This window comes from Mus musculus, chromosome 17 (assembly GCF_000001635.26).
Source record: "Mus musculus strain C57BL/6J chromosome 17, GRCm38.p6 C57BL/6J".
In the NCBI taxonomy this organism is placed as follows: domain Eukaryota; kingdom Metazoa; phylum Chordata; class Mammalia; order Rodentia; family Muridae; genus Mus; species Mus musculus.
This window is the reverse complement of record NC_000083.6, coordinates 58451052-58467076: the sequence shown is the minus strand read 5'-3', so window position 1 is coordinate 58467076 and position 16025 is coordinate 58451052. Positions and strand designations below refer to the sequence as shown.

At 38.1% G+C, this 16025-nt stretch overlaps 1 pseudogene; it reads right to left on the bottom strand.

Annotated features, from left to right (window-relative positions):
* Positions 1-4557: 4557 nt before the first annotated feature.
* Gm49848 lies at positions 4558-13025 on the bottom strand (annotated as a pseudogene).
* Positions 13026-16025: the final 3000 nt, after the last annotated feature.

Below are 16025 nucleotides of genomic sequence, written 5' to 3'. Positions count from 1 at the left end.
TCTCTATGTTGATAATTCTAGTCCTTCAGACTGTGAAAATGCACAGATATGTTTTGGCTTAACAGGTGTCACATCTCAGCAATGCAACTGTTTAGTTGTCAGGAAATCTCTGTATACAGCATATCCTATTGACTGCCATGACTGTTGACATCCCTTCGGTCTATCTTGGTTGTTTTAGAGTGAGTTGAAGACAATGGGAATCTTGATACCTTGCCTTATGTGGGACAAAGGTGACTCGTGAATCTACTTTCCTGTTTTATGATAGGATGACAAAGTCAAGAGTGTGTGTCTGGTATTCGCATGTGAAGGTGGCTCTGTTTGACCATTTGAGCCCAGGGAAATCAGTAGATGAGGGAAACATCATGTATTTGCTGACACAAGACTCAACTGTACTCTCTTTATGTTGAGGCAGAAATGGGAAATTAAGAAAAACCTTCTATTTTACTGTTATTGTTGTAATACAAAGGCAGAACAGAAAGACAGGGAAAATTATGACATTAGAAGGAAAAAGAGCCTGGTGGTCTGGTTAAACCCGTGGTCTGGTTAAAGACTATTACCTGCTGAAAATCAGTCATTTCAACATGGTGAGTAAAGTGAATTCAATACTATCACGGGTTCATTTTAAACATTGAAGAAAAAGTCCAGATGTGCCTATAACTCTGGGTTTTAGGAGAAATGGGATATGTGGATCTCTGAACCAGTAACCAGAAGCTGAACAGAGAGATGCTATTTCAAAAAAAAAAAAAAAAAAAAAAAAAAAAAGAAGAAGAAGAAGAAGAAAAAGGAAAAAGAATACGTATATAGGAATATGACTCAAATCTCCCTTTGGGCACCACACATGCACACACAAACAAGCACATTTTACAATTTATTTTTAAATTTTTTAAATGAAAAAATTTTTTAAAAGTTCCCCTTGCCCTCCCCCCCTTCCCCTATCCACACATTCCCACTTTTTGGCCCTGGTGTTCCCCTGAACTGGGGCATATGTAGTTTGCCTGACCAATGGGCCTCTCTTTCCACTGATGGCCGACTAGGCCATCTTTTGATACATATGCAGCTAGAGTCAAGGCTCCGGGGTACTGGTTAGTTCATAATGTTGATGCACCTACAGGGTTGCAGATCTCTTTAGCTCCTTGGATACTTTCTCTAGCTCCTCCATTGGGGGCCCTGTGATCCATCCCATAGCTGACTGTGAGCATCCACTTATGTGTTTGCTAGGCCCCGGCCTAGTCTCACAAGAGTCAGCTATATCAGGGTCCTTTCAGCAAAATCCTGGTAGTGTATGCAATGGTGTCATCGTTTGGAAGCTGATCATGGGATGGATCCATGGATATGGCAGTCTCTAGATGGTCCATCCTTTTGTCTCAGCTCCAAACTTTGTCTCTGTAACTCCTTCCATGGGTGTTTTGTTCCCAATTCTAAGAAGGGGCAAAGTGTCCACACTTTGGTCTTCGTTCTTCTTGAGTTTCATGTGTTTTGCAAATTCTATCTTATATCTTGGGTATTCTAAGTTTCTGGGCTAATATCCAGTTATCAGTGAGTACATATCATTTGAGTTCTTTTGTGATTGGGTTACCTCACTCAGGATAATGCCCTCCAGGTCCAACCATTTGCCTAGGAATTTCATAAATTCATTCTTTTTAAAGCTGAGTAGTACTCCGTTGTGTAAATGAACCACATTTTTTGTATCCATTCCTCTGTTAAGGGGCATCTAGGTTCTTTCCAGCTTCTGGCTATGCATGTAGACACTGTAGGAACACATACTACACACATACACACATACATACACACATACAAACACACACACACACACACACACACACACACACACTAATAATGACATTTATGTAAGATATTTTTCTTTTTTTTCTCTTTGCAGATGTAACCTTCAATCTTCTAGCATTCACACCAGAAATCTTTACAGTAAAGAGCATATAGTCTCATGCCATGTAGCTAATATTGCTGCCTCCTGATTTTATTTTATTAAGTTAAAATTTCACTCAAGGCACCTTCAGATCCACCCTATCATTTCATCTGTCAAAAGGAAAAAAGAAATTTTTAACAGGCCTTCCAGATGTGATCCAAGAGCAACTACAATGGCTTGTATAGACTGGTATTACACTTAAGTATGATGTCTGAATTTTCATGTATACTTTTCTTTTTCTGGAATCTATTACACTACCATGTTAATAAATTCCAACTCAGCTTCCTACTTGTTCATTCTGAAATGTTCGTCTGTGTTGAAGCCAAGGGCCCTGTTTGACCTGAATCAAGCACCATAAAAGATTATGGGAACTCCTGACCTTTCTGTGGGCAACACTGTCATGTTGTGCCTGCATCTCTGCCACTGCTGCCTTTACAATTGGATTCTTTGAATGAGAATCTTGATTATTTTTCTTGTGATAAATAAAAGAACAACTATGAACAACACAAACTGTTGACTTTCATTGAATAGGCAACATCAATTGCTGGGAATCATGTTAATCCACAAAATGTGAAAGTATCAGACCTGAAATCTGTGCTTCCTGGCGAAATCTATTGATTAATATCTTTTCAACTAACCCAATAGGACTTGATACTACTACCTGTCAGTTCAACTCACTACATCACAAATATTTCACAAGTTCCCAATTCTTCAGTGCAACTGATAGAATCTGATTGACAGCTGTATTGCTACTTCCTGCTACCATACCTACAGCCAGACCACAGTTCTCTGTGTCACTGTGTTCTTTTCTTTCTTCATAACAATATCTCTGGAATGCTCATGAAAATGCCATTCTCTTCTGAGGAAAAGCAATAAGAAGCCTGACAAAATGATCAAAATCAGTGCTGCAAAATAGCAAAATTAACTAGTCTTGCAAAGTTTTTAGAAAATTATATAACAGGAAAATGTAGGGTACTATTAAAACAATTTATCCTAAATGTATTTATTTTGTATGTTAATTTGTCTCTCTCTCTCTCTGTGTGTGTGTGTGTGTGTGTGTGTGTGTGTGTGTGTGTGTGTGTGTGTGTGTTTGCCTGAGTATGTTTGTATGACTAGCTATACCCATGTACATGTCGTGGTAGGCTTGCCCGGGAGTTTAGGAGTTGGTTCATTTCCTTCTACTCTTTCAGCTCAGGGGATGAAATTCATTTGTCAGGTTTGCAGGTATGCATCTTTATTGATTACAGTGAATCAGCTCACTGACCTGGAAGAGCAATTTTATGACATTGTTAGCTTGTCCTCTTCCTATCTCCCTCATCTCAGCTCTGGGATTTCCTAGCAAATGAGTACCAACACACCAGGCGATAGAAAAAGGCACCAGTCAGCCAAATGAAGCTACAGCTCAGAACACCAATGGGATGATTACTGAATTGCCTGTCAGAAGTACATACTTCAAAACTTGAAGTTGAACATGGAAAAAAGTTTTTCCTTGACATAAGTAAATTTTAGTATTTAATTTTATAAATGCCAAAAAAGGATAATAGTTTTAAAAACTTACCTGACCAAATGTTTAATGAGGAGATGTCTCCAACAGTGAAGTATTTAATGTGCAAGCTCAGAGATCTTGATTCTGTCCCTAGAACCTATATGTAAAACCCAGATGTGTGGGTGCATACTTACAGTTCTAGTGTTGGGAGGCACTGGCAGTTGGATCCCTAGGGCTCAATGCCAGCCAGGATAGCAGAATTGGCACATAGCAGGTTCAGAGACAGACCCTTCCTCAAATACAAGAAGATGGATTATGACCTGAGGAAATAACCAGCCACTTTCTACATGCATGTTCATTTATGTGTATGCATACCAATGGACACACATGGGTACCTGCACATGAGTACACATAATACAACAACCCATCTAACCCTATCAAAACAAGTATTGATAGTAGTTTTTGAAATCTCTCATACTGTCTTTGTTTGTGTACATACCTAATTAAAGCAGAGAGAATTGAAAGGTTTTTCTATTTGATAAAGTTGAATATATGTGAAGGCAAAAAGTGAATGAGAAGACATATGGTAAGTCTGCCTGGAACATAGTGGATGATATGCATTATGATGCCTGCAGAACTTGCAGGGCCAGGGGGACCCACTCCTGAAGCATTTAAGATATTCCATCATATTGAATAAAGAACTCAGGTATTAAAGTATTCCCCTGCAGCTTTTTCTTTTTTTAGACTTTTAAATGCATTGGTTTAATTCAAAGTGGTAGATTTCAGAGTACAATGAAGATGGAACAGTAGGCTCTAGTGGGATTCCAGGCTGGGTTCACTTTATATTCACAGCTGAGGTAGGAATTGCTGAACACTAGAGTGAATGAGCCACTGCATTGTTTACTTTATTCGTGTTTTTTTTTTTCTTTACAAAAGTTTATTACAATGTACAACCGGCTTCAGGATAACACTTCATTCTAGCTATTAGGTGGCAAAGATGTTATGACAAGGAATCCAGATGTTTGACAGGTTACAAGATAACATTTCATTCTAGCTATAGGTGTCAAAGATGTTATGACAGGGAATCCAGATGTTTAAATAGGAATGGAAGAGGAGGGTCACCATCATTCCAGATATGAGGAACAGTTTACTTTTTGCCAGATTTCTTAATTCCACCTGTGGCCAGGGGACCCTTCCCTTCAATCTTGGCTTTTAGCTCCTCAGGTTTCTTCTGTTCCTCCTTTTGTTTCTGCTTGAAAGCCTAATCTTCCTCATCCATCTCCTTGGCCTGCTTCTTGGGCTGTTTCAGTGGCTTCTTTTTGCCACCTTCCTGGCCAGAGACATGGTGCCTACCCAGTCCCTTCACCAGACCCTAATCCTAAGCTGACTCCCTGCAAATTTGATCCTCAGGAATGCACAATTATTAGTAGAAATAAAAATAATAACAATTACAACAACGACAACAACAACAATAATTGTCATGGTTTGTATCTTCTTGGACCAGGGAGTGGCACCATTTGGAGGTGTGTCCTTGTTAGAATAGGTGTGACCTGGTTGGAGTAGGTGTGTCACTGTGGGTGTGGGCTTACGACCCTCACCCTAGTTGCCTTGAAGTCAGTCTTCCACTAGCAGCCTTTGGATGAAGACGTAGAACTCTCAGCTCTGCCTGTGCCATGCCTGCCTAGATGCTGCCATGCTTCTGCCGCCTTGATGATAATGGACTGAACCTCTGAACCTGTAAGCCAGTCCCAATTAAATGTTTTTTACAAGACTTGCCTTGGTCATGATGTCTGTTCACAGCAGTAAAACCCTTACTAAGATTATTACTATTAATAATAATAATGTTGATGATGGTCATGCATTCCTGTACATAACTCTAGGGTTAGGCACAGGCATAGGTGAAACCCTGAAGATCATTGTCCAGCCAGTCTAGGCCAACCGGAAAGTTCTAGCTACATTAAGAGCTATATATATATGTATATATATGCATATATATGTACATGGCATACGATTACTCATGTAACTTTGAAAATAAACATACATATTAGAAGTGCAAGAAATGGAGGATAATGCTAAAATGTATATATCTAAGAGGCCAAGGTCAGGGCTGGGGGACTTGAGAAGTATGAGCACAAACCTGACTTCACATGAACAGTACCCTGCATGAAATTAACAAGTAATTTACCCTGAAAGTCAGCCATCAAGACTCAAATATTGGTGGAGATGGAGAGGAGGGAAGACATGTTCAAATTACCAAAAGAAAAACTGTTCTTTAATATTTTATACTTCCTATACAATCCTTCACACCACTAAAGAAGCTTCCACATGAATAATAATAAAAAAAATCACCCAGAGTTAGCCTGCTTTATGTAAAATGAAACAATCCTAGACATTTGTTTGGACACTCATGAGGCAATACGCAGAACAATTCAATACCAACTTCATGATAAAACAGAGGATGATATCCAGAAATCTGGACAAACATGCCGGGATACTTCATACTATTTAAAATAAAGTTGAACAAAGCAGTAACAAGAAGTTTGTGATGATACAATCGCTGGCTGCAAAAGTAAGGAACAGCAATAGGAAGGACATAAACACAAAGCTTAAGTTAAATTAGGATTAATTTTAAGACGGTAGTCCTCAGAGAAGTTTGATCCTAAGGAAGTGACTGAAGTTATTTAAGAACCTTTAAGTAACTGCTATCTTTAAGAAGGCAATTGAAATACAGTAAATATCACGAATAGTCAATTAAATTGCTGTATTAGAAATACATGATAGATGACTTAATTCAATCTAATCCCGATCATGCTTTAAGTTATCTGCAAAAGTATCTATTACTCTCGAATACGTGCAACAAATAAATCCATATTTAACTTGAAAGAAATGAACAAATCTCACACATGCACAAAGTTAACACTTGTTTTGTTCTCTTTCTATTATATTATAACATCCACTATTTTGTTATTTCTATTTTTAAATGTGCAATGGTTAATGTTCTTTCTATTAAATCTGATGTTTTACTTTTTGGTTTTGAACAATTCAGTGTCTGTCAGTGATGAACCTTAAATCACATCTTTCCATTTCATTTTCAGTTATATCCTGTAAGTGGACATTGATGTGTGTGCATGTGCATGCGTGTTCAGGCATGTGTTTACATTGTGTTCAGATGTTTGGACACCTGTAAGTCAGTCAGAGGTTGACATAAGATATCTTCCTCTATAGGTTCCCACTTGAAATTAGAGATAACTGATTCCTCAAAACCAGATGATCAAAAGGTACTGAGATCATTTTTTTCATGCTGGGTGTGAGTGTTTGCCACTACACTTAGATTTTTTATGAACTTTGTGTATCCAAATGTATGTTGCAAGCTCATTATTGACTGAGCTATTTCTGCACTACCCAGAAGTCCTGTTTTGAGACTATAGTGAAGATAACAGATGTACACCTGTCAAGGTGAGTTAGGCCAATCATTCACTATTGCTTAACTATAACCATAAGAAATAATATTAGAAATCAAATCAATATCCTCTCAATGTAACTCTCACCTTTGTCATGATTTTTCCTAATATTGCCAAATTTCTCAGATCCTTGAGTTAGTCATATAAAAGTAAGATCATTTTTATAATCCACTTGCTTAAAATTAAACTTCAGAATTTGTATTAGCTCAGTTAAAACTGAGACCCATTTAAAGCCAAGTTATATTCGTGTCTCCCCAGAGGTCATTTATAAGTAGTTGAATTTAGTACCCTCAAAATGGCAAGGAAATGTGTATCCTAATGTGTAATTATTCTGGTATTCTAGTGCTCATTTGGGTCCCCCAAAACTGTCCCAAAGACAAGAGAATCTGCATGTCAGACCCTGAGAGGCCATGACTGCACTTAATTCTGATTGGTAAATAAAGATGACAGCAGAAAGAGACCTAAGCAGGATGCTGGTTTCCCCAGGCTTGAGACCAGGCTTGAGGAAGGAGGAGAAGCGAAAAGGAGCCTTCAGGGAGGATGAATGTACAGAAGGGAAAGGAGAGCCACCACAATCGGATAGCTTAGCCATAGAAATATGGTCTTATGGGCTGGCCAATAAGTGTTAAGAGCAGCTCAGGTGGAACGTAAGAATTAGTAAATAGTAACTTGAAGTTATCAATATGAAAGAAGACTCTAGCAACACGGAGGGTAAGCACTTTCCCAACTATTGTGTTACTTAACATTAAAATATAAAGGCTGTGTGTATATCTTCCATCTAGGAACATTAATGGCCTAAGGCAAGAAGAAACCTGCCACAGAATTTTAAAAATGTTTATACTACACTAAGGTAATTTAGTAATAGCTGCTCAGTATTAAATAACAAGTCCTATCTATGGGAAATTAATTTGAACCCTGGGTCACCAGAAGTGAGGGAGATACAAAACAGAGAGTATTTCAGGAACAGATGAAATGAGCTGTAATGACTTCACATAAATCAGACTGGTCTTACACCTTGCCTTTTGTCGACATTGTGCTTTCCTTGGGGTTATTGTATTCCACTCCTCTGGGCAACTGGTGGCAGGAGAACAGTGGTTACATTTTCAGTATCCTTGAATGTTCATATGTGGTTTATGATAAGTGGCATTTCAATAGATGAGTGGAAAAAACAACCCAGTAATCATTTCTGCTTTGTAGTGCTTCCCAAGATAAGAGAGGATACGTTTTACAGCCTCTGTCATAGAAGCCTTCAGTCAACCAAATATGTCACACAGTTGTTTCCTACTAGATAGAAGGTTAATTGCAGACAAGGAAAAAGCTTTGGAGAAGTAGCAAGACATTGTTTGAGAAATGATTCTGATAAACCTACTTATTTAATCAGTATGTGTATACCTGCAACACCTGTTTGAACGTATGATTGTGGGTGTGCGTGCAATGATTCATGTATGGGGGAACTGATTCCTTCTATTATGTGGGTTTGGGGGACTGAATACAGGTTATCAAGCTTCTACAGAAACTACGCTTAACTGCTGGGTCATCTTGCCAGCCTATGCTACTCTGAATCTTCAGCTTTATGTTTTGTGGTGCTGTGGATTAAACATAGAACCTCATGGATGATAGGAAGTAACTCTACCATTGATCAGTACTAAAGCCCCAAAGCATTAACATGCAAATCTTTGCCCAAGATTGAGTGTCAATGAGGTGTCCACTAAAGGGTCATTGATGGCCAATGAAGAAAACTGTTAGGATATTCATAAGGGATATTGACGCCTGAATTCAAGGCAAAGTAAGAGATACCAATGACTCTAAGTATAATAAACAATGGAACCTTTTCTCTTCTTTAATTTATTTGGCATATAAATATTAATATTAGATTTCATCACATAATTTTTCTGGTATAATGTGTTGAGTCTCCTCCCCTACTTTTCTCCCACATCTTTTTCACCCCCACTAGCATTATGTCTGGTTCTATGCCCAACACTTCCTCAGCACCTTTACCCTCCTCACCTCACCTCCCCCACTTCTGATTACATGATTGGCATTGCTCTGGGCAGTCTGAATAATGATTTAGGATAGCAGTGCTTTGAGCTTTGAATGAATGAGGTATTGTTTTGTTGTTGTTGTTGTTTGTTTGTTTTTTCTCATGTCGCAAGCAAAAGTAAAATAACAAATAACAAGGGACAGCTAAATGGACACCACAGATAGAAAGTAAAACATCATCAAATACAGTGCTTGCAAAGGGAAAGCAAGCAAAAGTAAAAACCACAAACTCGTACTTAGACTATGCAGGAAAAAAAGAGAAAGAGTGTAGAAGCATTCATGGAGTTCCCAAATAGGAGTCCCTTGATTAATGAGGTTCCAACTTTCCATGCCCATGGCAGACATTTTTATATCATGAGATAAATAATAGTGACCTTTATTTGAAATGGTTTACTTACTAGCTGTTTTCAAGGAAGTCAAGACAGCTGCTGACTATCCTTTTTGTAGATCCAGGGCATGAACTTGACTCAGAATAGGACATAGAGTTGGGGGATGGTATTGATGTGACATTTAACATTTAAAACAAGCAAAAAGGAGTGCCTCATTTCTTGCAGTCAAGTTACAAGCTCAAATGGTACTCTACAGCTTACTAATATAGTTTATATTATAGGTATATGGTTGCAGATATACCCAGTAAATGTGTGTGCAAACAGTCAAAGCCAGAATCCACATATAAGAATAACGGGTGTTATTTTTTTGAGCCTGGGTTACCTCTCTTATAAAGCCTTTTTAAGATCCATCTATTTTCTTGAATAATTCATAATTTTATTTTTCAAATGACTGAATGAAATTCCATTGATGAGTATCCCATAATGTCCCCTTTTCAACAACTACAGGGACATCCCCATTCTTGCATCTTAGAATGACATGTCATGCGATTCCATTTGATATTCTATTTACTTTTGTCACCTCAATTACTTTTCAACTGGCACCGGGAAAGGAATTTACTGATAATTAACGTGTCAGATGGTAACTGAGTGGTGCCTTGTAATGAGGATTTAGAAACTGTTTTAGTTAAAAAGCACTGATCCTTCACAGTTCCACAGGGTGAGAAATAGCCTGCCATCATTGCCTTTGTTTTGCACCTAGGCTAAACTCAAAATCACTATGTAGTTGAGGACGAACTTGGGCTTTTGATCCCTTTACCTACATTTTAAGTGCTTGTATTAGAGGTTTCCACTATCATGAGTGTTTCATGTAGTGCTGGGCATGTGCCCAGGGTTTTGTTTAAGCTACACATTGACATTGCCTATAGAGCAATGGTTATGATATCTCCTTTATTTTTGGCCCCGCTCAACTTAATACTACAGATATCAATGATAATTATTGGAGAAGTACTTTGCTAAAATCTGGAATTCCTAAGACATCCAATCCTTTTCAAGGTTTAATACTGAAAGTAACTGTGGTATCCTACTGTCTATCAGTTCTTACAACAAATTTCTCAAAGATACTACTGACATTCATAAGCTGACTGCAACCTTGAATGCTAGAAACCTGAAGTGCCACAGATATACCCAGCCCCAGGAAGATATGTTCCACAAATAGTATCGAACTATCCATTGGGAACTAATAGGTCTTTTAAGCAACATGGAATTCAGAGCCATCTTGCAGTGTCAAAATTGGAAGAGCCATTGTGCTGGCTATACTTATGGCAACTTGACATATAAACTGCAGATATCTTAAAGAACAAAGCCTTAATTGAGAAAGTGCCGCCAAAAGACTCATCTGTAAAGCATTTAGTGGGGGGTACCAAAACCTATTATGGGTGATTCCATCCCTGGGCAGGTGGTTTGATATTCTGTAGGAAAGAAAGCTGACTAAGGCATGGAAGAAAGCCAATAAGTAGCACCTCTCTGTGCCCTCCGCATGAGCACCTACCTGCCTCCTGGTTCCGGCCCTGTTTGGGTTCCTGTCCTGACTTCCTTCAATGATGAACATCGATATGGAAGCATAAGCCCAATAAACCCCCCTTTCCACAATTTGCTTTTTGGCCATGGTGTTTGACACAGCAGTAACTAAGATTGCCACTAAACAAAGAACTGCTTGACCAGCAAATGTACCTCACCCATACCTCCACTCCTGATTCTGCCTTCAATAAACCTAATATTCATATCATTACACTAAAGGCAAGAAAAAATGTCTAACATTTTGTGTTTTCAAGGTGACCTTTTTATTAAATGTTATTCCTCCTTTTCACTATTATTTTTTTCTGCTTTCTTCAGGGCAAGTGCATCTAAGGCAGTAGATCTCAAACTTCTTAATTTTGTGGCCCTTTAAAAATAGTTCCTCATAGTCTACTAACCTCCAACCATATAATCATTTTAATTTGTACTTCATAAGTGTAATTTTGCTACTGTTATGATGACAACATTATAATGATTAATCTGTTTTCCAATGTTTTAAGACAAGCCCTGCTCAAGTGTCATTTGGTCCCTAAAAGGGTCATGACCCACAGGTTGAGAACTGCTGATCTAAAACTGCAGAATACACACAGTCAGGCTTGTAGTCTAGGATTCTCTGTGTGGTACAATATTTTATATGCCATGCAATTTATTTGCATCTGAAGAAAATTTTAAGTTTGACCCCCATATGACTCCTTGCTCAGCCTGCTCCTATTCACTAGATTATTGTGTCCACTAATAACCTCAAGACATACTAGGTCATTTTGGATTCTCCTTTGCAAATGCAATTAATCCAAAACTCTTCAATTTACCCTCTGGCATATTCTTCACAACACAAGAATAGTTTCTAGGAAAGATACTAATTTTTTTTTGTCAGAAACAACTTGATCCACTCCTTCACAGTTCAAATCACCCCCAGGACCACTGTCTCCTATGTTTGTATTAGGATGCTTCTTTATGCCCCACATATAGCATTTAAATAATTTTCTATTCCAAAGTTTAAAAATCCACATTCCTTTGAACAAAGTCATGGTCAGGCCTATCACAACTATATCCTAGTTCCTAGCATAAACTTCTGTTTAGTTTGAATTTTCTGGCTTTAAAGAAACACCAGGACCATAGCAATTCCTATAAAGAATGAACCTAACTTACAGTTCAGAGGTTTAGTCCTTATCAGAATGGCAGGGAGCATCATAAAATGTAGGCATTTATGGTTCTGGAAATGGGCCTGGATTTTTATATCTGGATCCCTGAGCAGCAGGAAGTGTCTGAGCCACACTAGCCATTCAAAGCCTTCCCCACAGTAACTGACCCTGTGCTGCTGTAACAGAAGGGCCAAGTCTACAAAGACAATACAATAAGAGGATTTCTCCTTCCCAGTCCTAGATTCTGGAAAGTCAGGTGACTTGATTATTGTTTCTATTATTTTGATAAATCACTATTACTAAAAATCATTGAGGAACAAAACTTTTATTTCACTTACACTTCTGCATTAGACATCCATAGCAAAAGATTTGAGCCAGGAGTCTAGAGACATGAGATAATTTAGAGGCAGCACAGGAGTGCTTGTTAGTGTTGCTCCCGATAGCTTGCTCATCCTGCTTTGTTATATTACCCAGATGTGCATGTAGAAATGGCACCACCAATATTGAGTTGGGCTCTCCCCCACCAATAATCATCTGTCAAAAAGATGCTCCACCACCTTTCCTACTGTTCAATCTGGTATGGACATCTTTACAATTATGCTTTCATCTCATAAAACCTCGTTAGTATGTGGCAAATTGACATAAAACTAGTCATCACACTAGAGATATCATATCCATATCACCCACTAAAAGCCACCCTGCTACATTACACAAGTAGAGGCATGGCTGACAAAAGTAAGGAAGGGTGATATTGCTGGTCCCAGTTTTTTCTTGTTCTGTAAAGGCTTCAATGTATTAATGACCGTCATAACCCACATATTTATACAAGCCTCTCCACTATATGGGGTTGCACTTTCAACTCCATGTACATGTATTTAGAGGTTAAATTTGTTGTGCATGGGCTTTGGGGGCCTCTTCAAATTTGAGAATGGTGAGGGGTTATAGAAGATTGACATGTTTATGTGTTCAGATAATATCAGATGTTGGTTAACTCCTATTCATGGACCAGAAAAAGTTTATAAATTACCTTCTACCACAGCTTCTTGGCTTGCAGCTGTATCCAACCATTATGTTCTGCCCTCACTGTTTTGATAAATAGTGATATCTACTAGATCTATAGTGGACAGAATGCCTGTGATACTTGTCCTATTATCGTTACATGAACACTTGTCACCATTATGCCAAAGTTCATAGAAAAAAATGAGAGCAAGAAAGGATACAAGAAGGAAGAAGGAATGAAGGTGTCAAAGAAACAATATATGAATAAGGGACAAAGGGAGAAATGGTGAAGAAAAGGGGTAAGAAAGGAAGAAGAATAGAGAAAAGGGAGAAGGGAAAAATAAAGGAAGGGTGAAAATAAAAGAAAGAATAGCCAGAAGGAAAATAAAAGAAATAGAGGAAAGAAGGGTAGGAGGAAGGCAGATGAGTTGGGTAAGGACAAAACAAGATGAGAAAGGAATGAAGAGATGAATGAAGGGAGGGAAGGAAAAAAGAAAGGGATGAAGGGAGGAAGAAATTCTATTATGCAGACCGAAAGAGTAAATGACATCATTTGCATATGACTCAAGTTTTACAATAGAAAATACTAAAAAGTATATTTCAAATGGGGGAAAATATTAAATAAGTGAGGTGTATTATAGTTTTAAGGTATATGATCAACCTGTGCTTGGGAGCGGATCCTGAGCTAAAATAGGGTTAAGATGAGTGGATTGCACATTTAAGATGCACTGGCATCAGAAAGAGGAGAAATGACTTTGATCTTCAAAGCAACTATAATTTGTGGAAGAGCCTGAAAGTCTATTTATTCTCAAGAAAACAAGTTGGATTGACTAATATTTCTACTTTTTAAAAAAAAATACTGTTTGGATACACTATAGATTCCTTAATCACCTGCTTGTAGTGTCATTTTTTTCATAGAAAAAAAAAGTACAATGTTCACAAGAATTAAATGATATATTTGTGGATAAAGTAGTAAAATCTAGATCCCACCTTTACCTTCTTACGCTACTTTCCTTCTGTAGTTCATAAATTGCTTCTGTCCTGCCATCAACATTATTTGTGACTATTATGAAGGGTATCATTTCCCTAATTTCTATCTCAATCTGTTTATCCTTTGAGTAGAGGAAGGTTACTGATTTTTTTAAAATTAATTTTATATCCAGTCACTTTGATGAAGTTGTCAATCTGCTGTAGGAGCTCTCTGGTGAAAAGTTTGGTGTTGTTTATGTATACTATCATATCATGAGCAAATAGTGATACCTTGATTTCTTTCTTTCTAATTTTATCCCTTTGAATTCTTTTTGTTGTCTAATTATCTGGCTCAAATTTCATGTACTAGTTAGACTCCAGAGATCCAAATAATCCTATTTAAAAATGGGGTACAGAGCTAAACAAAGAATTCTCAACTGAGGAATCGCATATGGCCTAGAAACAACTAAAGAAATGAAATGTCAAAAGAACACACATGGTGTGCACTCACTAATAAGTGGATAGTAGCCCAGAAACTCAGAATACCAAGATACAATTCACAGACCATGTGAAACTCAAGAGAAAGTAAGACCAAAGTGTGGATACTTCAATCCATCTTAAAAGGGGGAACAAAATACCCATGGAAGAAGTTATAGAGACAAATTTCAGAGCAGAGACTGAAGGAATAGCCATCATGAGACTGCCCCACCTGGCGATCCATCCCTTAAACAACCATCCAAACCAGACACTATTTGTGGATGCCAACAAGAGCTTGCTGACTGGAGCCTGATATAGCTGTCAGCTGTGAGGCTCTGCCAGTGCCTGACAAATACAGAAGTGGATGCTGACAGCCATCCACTAGACTGAGCACAGGGATGAACATTCCCAATGAAGTAGCAAGACAAAGGACCACAAAAGCTGAAGGGGTTTGCAGCCCCATAGGAGGAACAACAATATGAACCAGCCAGCACTCCTTGAGCTCCCAGGGAGTAAACCACCAACCAAAGAGTACATATGGTGGGACTCATGGCTCTGGCTGCATATGTATCAGAGGATAGCCTAGTTGCTCATGAGTGAAAGGCCCTTGGTCCTGTGAAGGCTCTATGCCCCAGTGTAGGGGAATGCCCGGGCCAGGAAGTGGGGGTGGGTAGGTTGGTGAGCAGGAGGAGGAAAGAAGTGATAGTGTGTTTTCGCATGTGAAACCAGGAGAGGGGATAACATTTGAAATTTAAATTAAAAAAATATCTGTGGGGCATGGTGGCACACATCCTTAATCCCAGCACTTGGGAGGCAGAGGCAGGCGGATTTCTGAGTTTGAGGCCAGCCTGGTCTACAAAGTGAGTTCCAGGACAGCCATACCTACACAGAGAAGCCCTGTCTCACAAAACCAAAAAAAAAAAAAAATAATAAATAAAATAAATAATAATAAAATAAAATAAAAAATAAATAAATAAAATAAAAGGAAGAAAAAAAGAAAGAAAAAAGAAAATATCTATTTTAAAAAAGAGAAAGAAGCATTCAATATATTTAGTCACCTAAATGACTCTCAGAATTTACCTCACACCAACCAGAATAGCTAATATCAAAAATCTCAGGTGCCAAGAGATTCTGACAGAATACAGAGAAAATGAAACACTCTTCCATTGCTGGTGGGATTGCAAGCTGGTAAAGCCACTCTGGAAAACTGGCAGTTACTTAGAAAACTGAAAAAATTTTTAGCTGAAAACCCAACTATACCACTACCGAGCATATACACAAAAGATACTCCAATATATACATGCTACACAATGTTTATAGCAGCCTTATTTATAATAGCCAAAACCTCGAAAACACACAGATGTTCCTCAACTGAAGAATGGGTGCAGAAAATGTGGTACATTTACACAATGGAATACTACTACTCCGCTATTAAAAACAATGATCTCATAAAATTCACAAGCAAATTGATGGAGCTAGAAAATATCATCCTGAGTGACATAAACCAGACACAAAAGAACACAGATTGTACGTACTCACTGATAAGTGGATATTAGCGCAAAGGCTTAGAAAACCCAATTTACAACCCCAAAACCATATGGAGCTTAAGAAAAAGGATGACCA